Source organism: Vulpes lagopus, chromosome 14 (assembly GCF_018345385.1).
Source record: "Vulpes lagopus strain Blue_001 chromosome 14, ASM1834538v1, whole genome shotgun sequence".
Classification (NCBI taxonomy): Eukaryota; Metazoa; Chordata; class Mammalia; order Carnivora; family Canidae; genus Vulpes; species Vulpes lagopus.
This window is the reverse complement of record NC_054837.1, coordinates 9986712-9997385: the sequence shown is the minus strand read 5'-3', so window position 1 is coordinate 9997385 and position 10674 is coordinate 9986712. Positions and strand designations below refer to the sequence as shown.

The window sequence follows — 10674 nt, the reverse complement described above, 5'->3', positions numbered from 1 at the left end:
CCCCAAGGAGGGCTAATCACAAAGGCTTCGTTAATTTTTCTCCACAACCGCCTACTGCGTATGAATCTCCTTGGCATTCAAAGCTGGAGTCTGCCTTCCGGGTCCCTTCATCTCCTATGATCCAACAGCATACAGCCCTTCCCGTGTGGCTACAGGGGCAGGAGGACAGGAAGAGAGGAGGCCCCTCTGGCTGGAACGGCCTTCCGTGCTCCTCAGGACCGCACCCTCTGCCCTTGAGGTCAGGGAGGCCAGTAGCTTCAGGCTGGCCTGCTCTGGGGGAACAGGGGGCAGAGTTCCTGCGGACCAGGCCTTTGTGCAGGACTCACAGAAGCAGGGCCTGGTTGTCCGGCTGAATTGACTGGACATGGCCATTGTCCTGAACCATACCCATTCCTGACACTTTGAGACTCTAGTGACATTGCCGCTAGGTACTTCATGCGCATCTGCTCAATTGAGTGCAGCACCCCTTCCAGGGCTGCTAGGCAGGAAAAGGTACCACAGACCTACATATATGAACCACCCCCCACCCCCTCACCCCCACTGTCCTGGATCAGTCAGGTCCTTGAAGACCTGAAAGTACGCCAAGGAAGCTGAGGGCCCGCTCTGAGAGAGCAGCACTGCTAGAAACAGGAAGCCAAGCGGGAGTCCTGGAAGTCAGGGGTAAGGTTTGTACCTTCTTTCCAACGTCACAGCATCGCTGGTGGTTTCAAGAGCAAGGTCCCCCTGGCTCTATGATGAGTCTAGCAATGCGTAAAGGAATGGGGCACGAAGATAGGCATAACTTCCTGCAGACGCATGAGGTCCTATGGCAGGGGAGTAGAGGATTCGGGGTGGGGTTCCAGAATAATGGATATTAGGGGACCAGGAGAGGGTTCAGTTGGAGGGGGCAGGGGGAAAACCCAGGCCGAACGCTTTGGGAAATCCATGTGGTCTAATGGTCTACGCCAGCGGCGGTCTGGTAAGAGAAACGGGGCCCAACATCGGCGGCTGGGTGGGGTGAGTGACTTGAAAGATTCTTTTCATGAGGGTGAAAGCCAAGAGCCAGAAGCTGAGGCGTGATGGAATGCAGACAGGGTGGGGTTGACAAGCCACAGGGCACAGTAATCTCACAAGCAGTGGCTTGGCCTAGTGCCGCCTAAGGGGCCAGCTTCTGGCCAATGGCAGTGCCTCGCTTCGCTGTCATCTCTAAGCCACCGACCTTCGGTGGACTCAGTGCTTCAAAGAGTCTAACGAGGGCCCACGCTGAAGAGGCCTGCTGGTGTACCAGCTTTCACGGGCACCCCCCTTCCCGGCGCAGGAGATCGTCCCAAGCACCCCTTCACCCGTGCAGTGGTTCTCAAACTTCATCCTCATTCTGCTGCCAGACTTGAGAAACACAGATGCAGTGATCTCACAACGACCCCATGAGATAGGTTGGTTGCTCCGGTTCCCATCTTTCTGGTAAGGAAACAGGCTCAGATGAGCCAAGGAACATGTCCAAAGTAGGACAAGTTATAAGAAGTAACCTCAGGCCTTGCTTGGGTTCACCACACTGACGGGTGGGTTATAGGATCCAGGAAGGTGTAAATAGGAGAAAGGCATGAGCCAGCATCCCTCCCCACCCTGCTTTCTCTCCCTAGACACCCCCTGCCTGCCAGGCTCACCCCTACCCAAAATGGTTTCCTTTCACATCAGTCAACTGCTAGTTCTCCAAGGTTTCTTGCTTCCCTGAATCCCTCCTGTTAGCGAAGCGCCCCAGAGACCATGATTCCTGGAAAGGACAGGCCCATATGTGGACCTGAAAGTCAAGGAGGTGGGGCTGCAGTACGACTTTCAAGGTCCCTTCTTCCATAAAAATGTTTTAAAATTTAAAAAAATTTTATCGTATGACTGTGTTGATATAAAGATGAATATATTAATACAGATATTAAAACATCCTTGATCTAAAAGTTCATTTATTTCTTCCAGCTTTAAAAGGAAATATTTTGGGATCCCTGGGTGGCGCAGCGGTTTGGCGCCTGCCTTTGGCCCAGGGCGCGATCCTGGAGACCCGGGATCGAATCCCACGTCGGGCTCCCGGTGCATGGAGCCTGCTTCTCCCTCTGCCTGTGTCTCTGCCTCTCTCTCTCTCTCTGTGACTATCATAAAAAAAAAAAAAAAAAAAAAAAAAAATTTGGGATCCCTGGGTGGCGCAACGGTTTGGCGCCTGCCTTTGGCCCAGGGCGCGATCCTGGAGACCCCGGATCGAATCCCGCATCAGGCTCCCGGTGCATGGAGCCTGCTTCTTCCTCAGCCTGTGTCTCTGCCTCTCTCTCTCTCTCTGTGACTATCATAAATTAAAAAAAAAAAAAAAAAAATTTAAAAGGAAATATTTTCGGGATCCCTGGGTGGCGCAGCGGTTTAGCGCCTTTGGCCCAGGGCGCGATCCTGGAGACCCAGGATCAAATCCCACGTCGGGCTTCCGGTGCATGGAGCCTGCTTCTCCATCTGCCTATGTCTCTGCCTCTCTCTCTCTCTCTCTCTCTCTCTCTGTGACTATCATAAATTTAAAAAATTTTTTTAAATTAAAAAATGAATAAGATAAAAGGAAACATTTTCATGGGTGGCAGAAAAATGTCCCCTCCAAAGATGTCCATGACTTCATCTCTGGAACTTGTGTTAGATTACATGGCAAAGGAAAATCAGGGTTGCAGACAAAATGTAGATTTCACATCATCTAACTTTTTAAAGATTTTATTTATTTGAGAGAGGGAGAGTGAGAGAATGAGCAGGGAAAGTGGCAGAGGGAGAGGGAGAAGCAGGCTCCCCCTCTAAGCAGGGAGCCTGATGTAGGGCTCTCGATTCAGGACCCTGGGATCATGACCTGAGCCACCCAGATGCCCCTAACTTTTTTTTTTTTTTTTTTTTTTGGTTATACTTATCCATCTGAGAGAGAGAAAGCCCATGGGTGTGTGGGAGGCGAGCCAGAGGCAGAGTGAGAGAATCTCCAGCAGACTCCCAGGTAATTGAGGAGCCCCACATGGGGCTTGATCCCAGGACCCCTAGATTGTGACCTGAGCCAAAACTAAGAGTCCGATGCCCATCCCACTAAGCCAGCCTGGCACCCCATCATCTAACTTGAAAATACTGAGATTATCCATATCATCTGGGCAGCCCAATGTCATCACAAGGGTCTTTGAAAATGGAACAGGGAGGGACGCCTGGGGGGCTCAGCGGCAGAGCATCTGCCTTCCGCCCAGGGCATGATCCTGGAGACCCGGGATCGAGTCCCCCGTCGGGCTCCTTCAGGGGGCCTGCTTCTCCCCCTGCCTGTGTCTCTGCCTGTCTCTGTCTCTCTGATGAATAAATATATAAAATCTTGGGATCCCTGGGTGGCGCGGCGGTTTGGCGCCTGCCTTTGGCCCAGGGCACGATCCTGGAGACCCGGGATCAAATCCCACGTCGGGCTCCCGGTGCATGGAGCCTGCTTCTCCCTCTGCCTGTGTCTCTGCCTCTCTCTCTGTGTGTGAAGACTATCATAAATAAATAAAAATTAAAATAAATAAATAAATAAAATCTTAAAAAAAAAAAACAAACAGGGAACCAGAGGCGGTAGCCAGAGAGGTGGCAGCTCCAGGACTCATCTTGTTCCTGCTTTTTTTTTTTTTTTTTTTTTTTTATTTATGATAGTCACACACAGAGAGGCAGAGACACAGGCAGAGGGATAAGCAGGCTCCATGCACCCACTCTGGGCAGCCGGGCCCCGGGCCTGGGCCTGCATCCCCGCTCGGCGCTCACCGGCTGCCCGCGGCGCCTGCTGCGGGGGTCGGGCCGTGGCGCGGTAGGGGCTGCTTCCCCGGCCCCCCACCCCCCACCCCACGGCTCGAGAACTGAAGCCGTCAGTCGGGCCGCGAGCGTCCTGCTCCCGAAGCCAGGGGGCCCGCGCGGCTCTTCCCCGCCTGTAACCACCGGGCGAGCGGCCGCCAGGGGGCAGCAGAGGCCCGACCCCGCCCGCCCGCCTGCGCCTGCGCCTGCGCGGAGCCCGGCGGCGGGGGACGGGAAGTGGGCGGGGCCGGCCGAGAGCGGCTCGCGGGGTCCGAGCGGCGGAGTAGCAGGTGAGGGCCTGGGGGGCCCGGGGGCGGGGAGGCCCGGGGCGCGGGGCCCGGGGCCCGCCGCGCTGGAGTGCGGCTCCGGTGGGCACCTGAGGCGTGCAGCGGTGAAACGGGGCGCCGAGGACCCGGGGGCAGCGGAGCAGGGGGCCGGGGGGCAAGGAGGCCGAGACCGAAAGACCCGGGGGGTTCCGCGGCCGAGGGGGGTGGCCGAGGAGCGGAGGGCGCAGTGGGGGGTCTGGGGGACCCGAGGCAGAGAATCGGAGGGCCGGGGCGGCCAGGGTGCAGAACCGGGGGGCCCTGGGCCGGCGGGGGTGTGGCCACGCCGCAGCCAGGTGGGCACCGAGCGGGCGAGGCAGGGATGCTGAGGGGTGACGGGCCCTGGGTGGCCCGCGGCCGAGCCCCCGTGCCCAGCCTCCGGGCCGGCCCGCTGCCCTGCCCCCGCCCCTGCCCCACCGGCGCCTGCACCTTTGCGGGGCCACATCTGTGCCCACGTGCCCCGACCCACGGCCCGTCCCCCGCGTGGCCCCCCCCTCCTCCAAGTGATTGCAAGCGGGAGATGTAGTTAAGGCCAGTGCTTGGGCTGCCGCAGCTTCAGTCTTAGGTGTGAGCTGGAGATCTCGGCCGGAGGTGACTCCACCGCTGGAGGCTCTGTGGCCCCGGCAAGCCCCTTAACCTCTGTGCAGTAGGGAAAACTGGCACCTGACTAGGGATTTTAATGCAGGGCCTCACAGTAGCCGGGACTAGTTGATGGTGAGGGACTCACATCAACCCCCCCCAGCCTCCACCCAGCAGCACACATGGCCCGGTGACACTCGTCCTTGTGGGATTTCCTGGGGCAGGTCTGTGGGCTGAGCTGTACTCCCACCCTGGGAGATAGAAAGTAAGGCCAGCCTCTGAAGTCCTCTCTAGCTCACTGCTGGCCTTTTTTTTTTTTTTTTTAAGATTTATTTATTTCAGAGGGGAGGGGGCAGAGGGAGATAGAAACCCCAGCGGGCTCCCCGCTGAGCCCTGCACTCTGGGCTCCACCCCAGGGCTCAATCAGCCTCACAACCCGGAGATCACGATTCCAGCACAAACCAAGACTTGCACGCTCAACCAACCGCGCCACCTCAGGGCACCTCGCTTCTGGCCTCTATGCCCGTATCTGGCCTGTTGTCATATCTCATTCTTTTCCTCCCACCACCAAGCTGGAAGTGCCAAAGGCTTGAGAAGACCTCATGTGAGTCTGGCTTTGCCATTTCCTACCTGTGGGACGTTAGGTGGGTTCCTTACCCTCCCCGAGCCTATCTCTGCGTCTGCAATGTGAGCTAAGAGCTCGTACCTCTCAGAAGGGTTGTGCAAATACCACTTTGAATACCACTTTGGAAGCTGTAAAGCCCCGTAGGAGTACATTTGTAGAATTCCTTTGCGATATTGCCTGAGGCCACCCCTGTCTGTAAAAGCTTTCTCCTCTGATCAGTCTTCCACAGACTATCTTCACTTCCTCCTTGAAGGTGCCAGGCCTCGGGCTGCTTATCGCAGCCCATACCCCCCACTGGCAGTGGCAGGAGGTGGCCAGCCTCTTCCCTCTGCCATCACCCTTGCCAGCCACCAGGCACAAAGGGCTGTGCTAATGCCTCAGAGGACAGGGGTGGCTTCCTGACTTGGGGAGTGTGGTATCTAGTGAGAAAGTAAGCTCCTAAAACGGGCTGTTTGCACAACAGTGTGAATGTGCTTCATACCACAGAACCGGAGACTGAAAAATGGGCAGAATGATAAACCGTATGTCACATGTATTTTACATAAGTTTTTTAAAAAGAAGAAAGATACGTGTGTAGAAAAAGATCTGGAAAACTTATACCATATTCTTCCCAGGGGTTACTTATGAATAAAGAAATAAGATCCTCCATTTACAGAAACATTTTTAATAAGGAAGGCAATACGGTTATAACGATGATGTAGTTTTCTTTCTTAAGAATTGCTGTTTTTTGCTTTATGCCTGGGTTCCCAGGTCAAGCAGGACTCCGAACAAGTATTTTGTCCATACCTCTCGGCAGAGGCAGTTGGGGCGCTTGGGTGGTTCAGTCGGTTAGGCGGCCAACTCTGGATTTTGCTTGGGTCATGATGGAGCCCTGAGCCCTGTGGGTCAGGCTCTGCGCTCAGCGGGGAGGCTACTTGAGGATTCTCCTCCTCTCCCTGCCCGTGCTCACATGTGTGTGCTCACATGTGTGCGCTGTCTCTCTAAGATGCATAAATGAATCTTTTTTAAAGATCAAGAAAAGAGCAGTGATACAAATATGCATTTGTTGAGCTTATGAGTCAAAACTGATAAACTAGAAGAAAATAAATACTTTTTTCTTAGGGGTCTAGCACATGGAAGACAGTGTGCTGGACTCCAGGGTTGTGACAGTTTCAGCAGAGCTTGGGTCAGAGAGGTCTTGGGGTGTGGGGCAACATGGGATGCCATGAGGCAAGGCACAGGAGCATGGAGATGAGGCGCTGCAACAGGGTGATGGGCAGAGAGATGAAAGAAGAGGTCATGAGAGACTGACTCCCCAGGCTGGTGACCAGTGAGGGGTGGGCAGGGTTTCTGTTGTAGTGTAGAGCCAAGGCTCCACCATCAGACTCCCCAAAGTGAACCCCACTGAGGGACTTTGAACAAACTGCACGGGTCTTTTGCTGCACCCCCCCCCCTGCAGCCCCCACCTGGGGATAGTGACAACAGGTTGCTGGGAGGTGGAAAGAGGAGATGTAGGAAGTGTGTCATTGGCGTGGGCAGCCGGGCCCCTGGCGGGTGTTAGCTGGCAGTGCTGTGATTATATCCTCCGTGGCTGCCAGCTGATGAGCCGTGCAGAGCAGCTGCATTCTGGGAGCCAGGAGGACCCGACTGTGGGCCACGTTGGCCAGTCTGGTCGAGGCAGGCAGCCCAGTGTTCCTCCCATGCCCACCCCCGGTCCTTGATGACTCGCGCAGACTCACATCCGACTGAGTCCCTCTCCCCAGGACCCCTCACCCCTGCTTCCAGTCGGGACACCCTGCACCAGCCCTGCCTCATCTGCCCCACCTTGTCCTGCTTTCTCCCGGCCGACCACTGAGACTCTGTCCGCCCCAGGCAGACCTGCAAGAACTCAGGAGCACAGCACGGTCCCCTGTCCCTCCTGGCACTGGGACTGTCTCCGGGGCCCCCTTTGCCTTAGGAATCTCTCCTACCCTCTTCGTGCCTCTATCTGTAGGTCCCGGGCTCCTGGGAGCAGGGATTGTTTTGCTCATATCTCTATGGCAAATATCACAGATTCAGTTTTTTTTTTAATCTTTTTTTTTTTTAATTTTTATTTATTTATGATAGTCACAGAGAGAGAGAGAGAGGCAGAGACACAGGCAGAGGGAGAAGCAGGCTCCATGCACCGGGAGCCCGACGTGGGATTCGATCCCGGGTCTCTAGGATCGCGCCCTGGGCCAAAGGCAGGCGCCAAACCGCTGCACCACCCAGTGATCCCACAGATTCAGTTTGTTGAAAAAAAAAAAAAAAAAAAAAAAGAAGGCCAAGGAGGGAAATTACTCTTGTCTTTTATGCCAGCTGGGCCCCCAAGAAGGAAAGCCGGGTCCCGGCTCCTCTCCCTGCCCCTCGTCTCAGCCAGGTGATGCAGAAACAAGCCCGGTTGGTCCTCAGCAGGCAGGATGGCTCTGGGCCACCTGCCTGTCTAGCAAAGGAGGGCAGCTGGCGCAGGCCCTGCGAATAAGCCAGCCCGCACCCTGGCAGATGCAGGCCTGGCATGCACACAAGCACTGTCAGGCCCACAGCACCTGCCCGTGCTCGCCCCCTCCCCTGGCCCTATGCAGCAGGCTTGTCACACACGGGCTGCCATCCAGGCCTGGGCTAGGGGCAGTGGGCACAGGGCAGAGCACCGAGGCAGTGCAGAGAGGGGGATTCTGATCCCCAAGGAAAGGGGCAGACTCGGGGGGAGGGAGCTCCAGGCACAGGAAACAGCATCCGAAGGAGGTACCTGCATTCCACGATGTTGAGCAGATGCCACCAGCAAGTGATGTCACAGGTGGAGGGTCTTGCATTCTGTGCTTTGCGCTGTGGGGCAGGGTTTCTCCAACTAGGGCCCTCCTGTGCGTCTGGGGAGATGCCTGAGGAAGCTCTCCTCTCCTCTAGGTCTTAGTGATGTACTAGAGCCTGGTTTCTGGGCCTGCAGGGAGCCAGGCCTTTCCCGCCCACAGCCGTTGCATGAGGGCAGCTCTGCATTCGCATTTCTCTCCTCAAGCAACAGGCCAGAGCTGTTGGCAAGGGGAGGAGGTGGCTTGGCCTCCTTCTCTGCCGAAGGGTGTCAGAGCCTGCTGGGAGAGTCATGCCATCTTCTTGTCCCCAACCCCCCACCCCACCCCCCACCCCCAGCTTGGTTCTCCGGCTCCACAGCTCACAGCAGCCTGCCTTCTCTCCAGGTGACCCTCACCGCCCCCCTGCAGGCTCCCAGCCTTCTCTGATCTCCCCATTTCACAAAGTCTTACCCTTGTGGTTATGATACGATTGTCCGGCCTGCTCTTGTCCTGATTTCTGCCCCTTTATTTTAGTCTCTGTAGCTTTTTACCCGTTGTCTTTTGTAACCTGGGGCTGCATTGTATTTACTCCTACTTACAAGTAAATGTGGAAGATAGCAAGGATTTTAAATCTGTCCCCGTAACCCTCCGTCGTAAGTGCCCTGATTTCTATATTCTTCCTGTGTCTCCTTTAAAAAGTCAACTTTTGAGAGGTCTCCAAAAGAGAGAGTTTTTGTGTTTTTCCCATTTACCCGCCTTGTCCCTGCAGGTCCTTCCCAGGTTAGACATTTAACTTCCCCTCTCCCCTTCACCCTGGGCTCTTGTGTTTTTTTCTCTTTATTCTCCCACAAGACTTGTGCTGAGTTAGTGGCTTTTTTTCTTTTTTAAGATTTTATTTATTTATTCATGAGAGAGAGAGAGGCAGAGACACAGACAGAGGGAGAAGCAGGCTCCATGCAAGGAGTCTGATATGGGACTGGATCCCAGATCCCAGGATCACGCCCTGAGCCTAAGGCAGACGCTCAACCACTGAGCCACCTGGGTGCCTTTTAAAGAGAGTTAGTGGCTCTTGATGAGGACAGCCAAGCCAATGGGTGTGCTCTTCTGAGGGTGCCGGGTGGGCTCTCACACCTCCTCTCGGTTTCAGGTCCCTTCAGCCTCCAATTTCCAACCCCTGTCCACAGCTGCCCTTTGGTAACCTTTGTAGGCATGAAGAATTCCAGAAGAGTCTCTCCCATGCCTTCTCCCTGCATGTACTCCTCAGAAGCTGGAAGGCTTTGGGGAGGGACTGGACCTCCAAATTGCTCCTCACATTCTCCTCCTGGAACTTGGGGTGCTGCTTGGACTCTCCAGTCAATCTGTTACTGTTCCCAAAGCAGGCTGCCTAGAGGGACGTTATGGAGGCCTTAGGGGTGCCCCAGCCCTGGGAAGGAAGGCTCAGCTTCCACCACCTCAGCAGGCACCAGCCAGAGGGGAATGGGTGAGACGCGCCTGTGCTCGGGGTTGGTGGCTGGGGAGGAGGCACACAGGGGCTTGGGGTAGGAAGTGGGGCCTACCCCAGAGCAAAGGAGACAGGGTATGTGCCAGGAGAGAGATGCCCTGGGACCATTTGGGTCTGGAGGCCTGAGCATGAGAAGCGGGAGGCCAGGCAGGCCGTGCAGGAGGCTGACAGACAGGCCTTCTCTGGCCCATGAACCCAGGGCGGGGGGCAAGGTGAGGGAAGGGGGGGGGCTGGCCATGCGTGGAGGTCTGGACCTCGGGGAGAAGGATAGGGCAGGAGCGAGTGCGAGTGAGGCCCTCGTGGGAGAAGAGCTGGGTGGGATGGTGAGGAGCGTGGGCTCCGGAATCCCTTGTAGACCCCATCAGCCATTCGCAGTCAAAGGGCTGCCCTCTCCGAGCTTCGGCGTTCCCTCTGAAATGAGGGCTCAACCTGGCTCCCAGGGTCATTACAGGCAATGCGAAGGGCCTGGCAGCTCGTAAGCCTGTGGCCTTCCTGAGGATGAGGGCAGAAGAGCCTGAGAGATGGAAGCCGGTGCTCAGGGGCAGTGGGGTCAGTGACTGGGCTGTCCCTGGTGGGTCTCCTTCAGCTGGAGCTCAGGAGGCCCAGGACTCTTCCTGTTGGAGAGACACATCGCAGATGTCCCCAGCTCCCGGCTTCTCTCCCACCCAGGCCCTGGGATGCCCTGCATCCCAGGGAGCAGCCAGGCATCATGCCCTGCAGCCTCTGGGGCCCCTTCCTATTCCCCTTCCTGCCCACATCCAAGACATCACAGGGCCAGCCCTGGCACCATCCAGGCCCCTTTTTTTTTTCTCCCTGACAGATGTCCCTTCTCCCCTCTTGGCTCACAGACCTGGTGGCATCACTACCCCACCTTCTGGCTGCCAAGGTCCCAGAGTCAGGTTGAACCCCTTTACCTGCTGTGTTTTCCTGCCTCGATGGTCTGGCCCTCGTGTCCCCACTCCTGCCCGCCTTTGACCTGCCAGCCATCCTCTACCAGGAACGTGCCTTCTTTCTCTGTCGCTTCTCCTTCAGGGCATCATGTGGCTTCTGATCCCAGGTCTGTCTCTTGAAGCCACTTCTCTG

General features: G+C 56.3%; 1 protein-coding gene across 3 annotated transcripts in view; it reads left to right on the top strand.

Moving 5' to 3' along the window:
- Positions 1-3709: 3709 nt before the first annotated feature.
- Positions 3710-10674, top strand: part of PPM1F (protein phosphatase, Mg2+/Mn2+ dependent 1F) — a 31222-nt gene continuing 24257 nt past the window's right edge. Inside the window, exon 1 of one of the 3 annotated variants that reach the window (XM_041728808.1) lies at positions 3710-4073. The gene's annotated coding sequence lies outside the window, so the exon portion shown is untranslated. Of the gene's footprint in view, positions 4074-4852; positions 5290-9499; positions 9571-10674 lie in introns of those variants that run through there. The other 2 variants (XM_041728809.1, XM_041728810.1) reach the window with 2 other exon arrangements.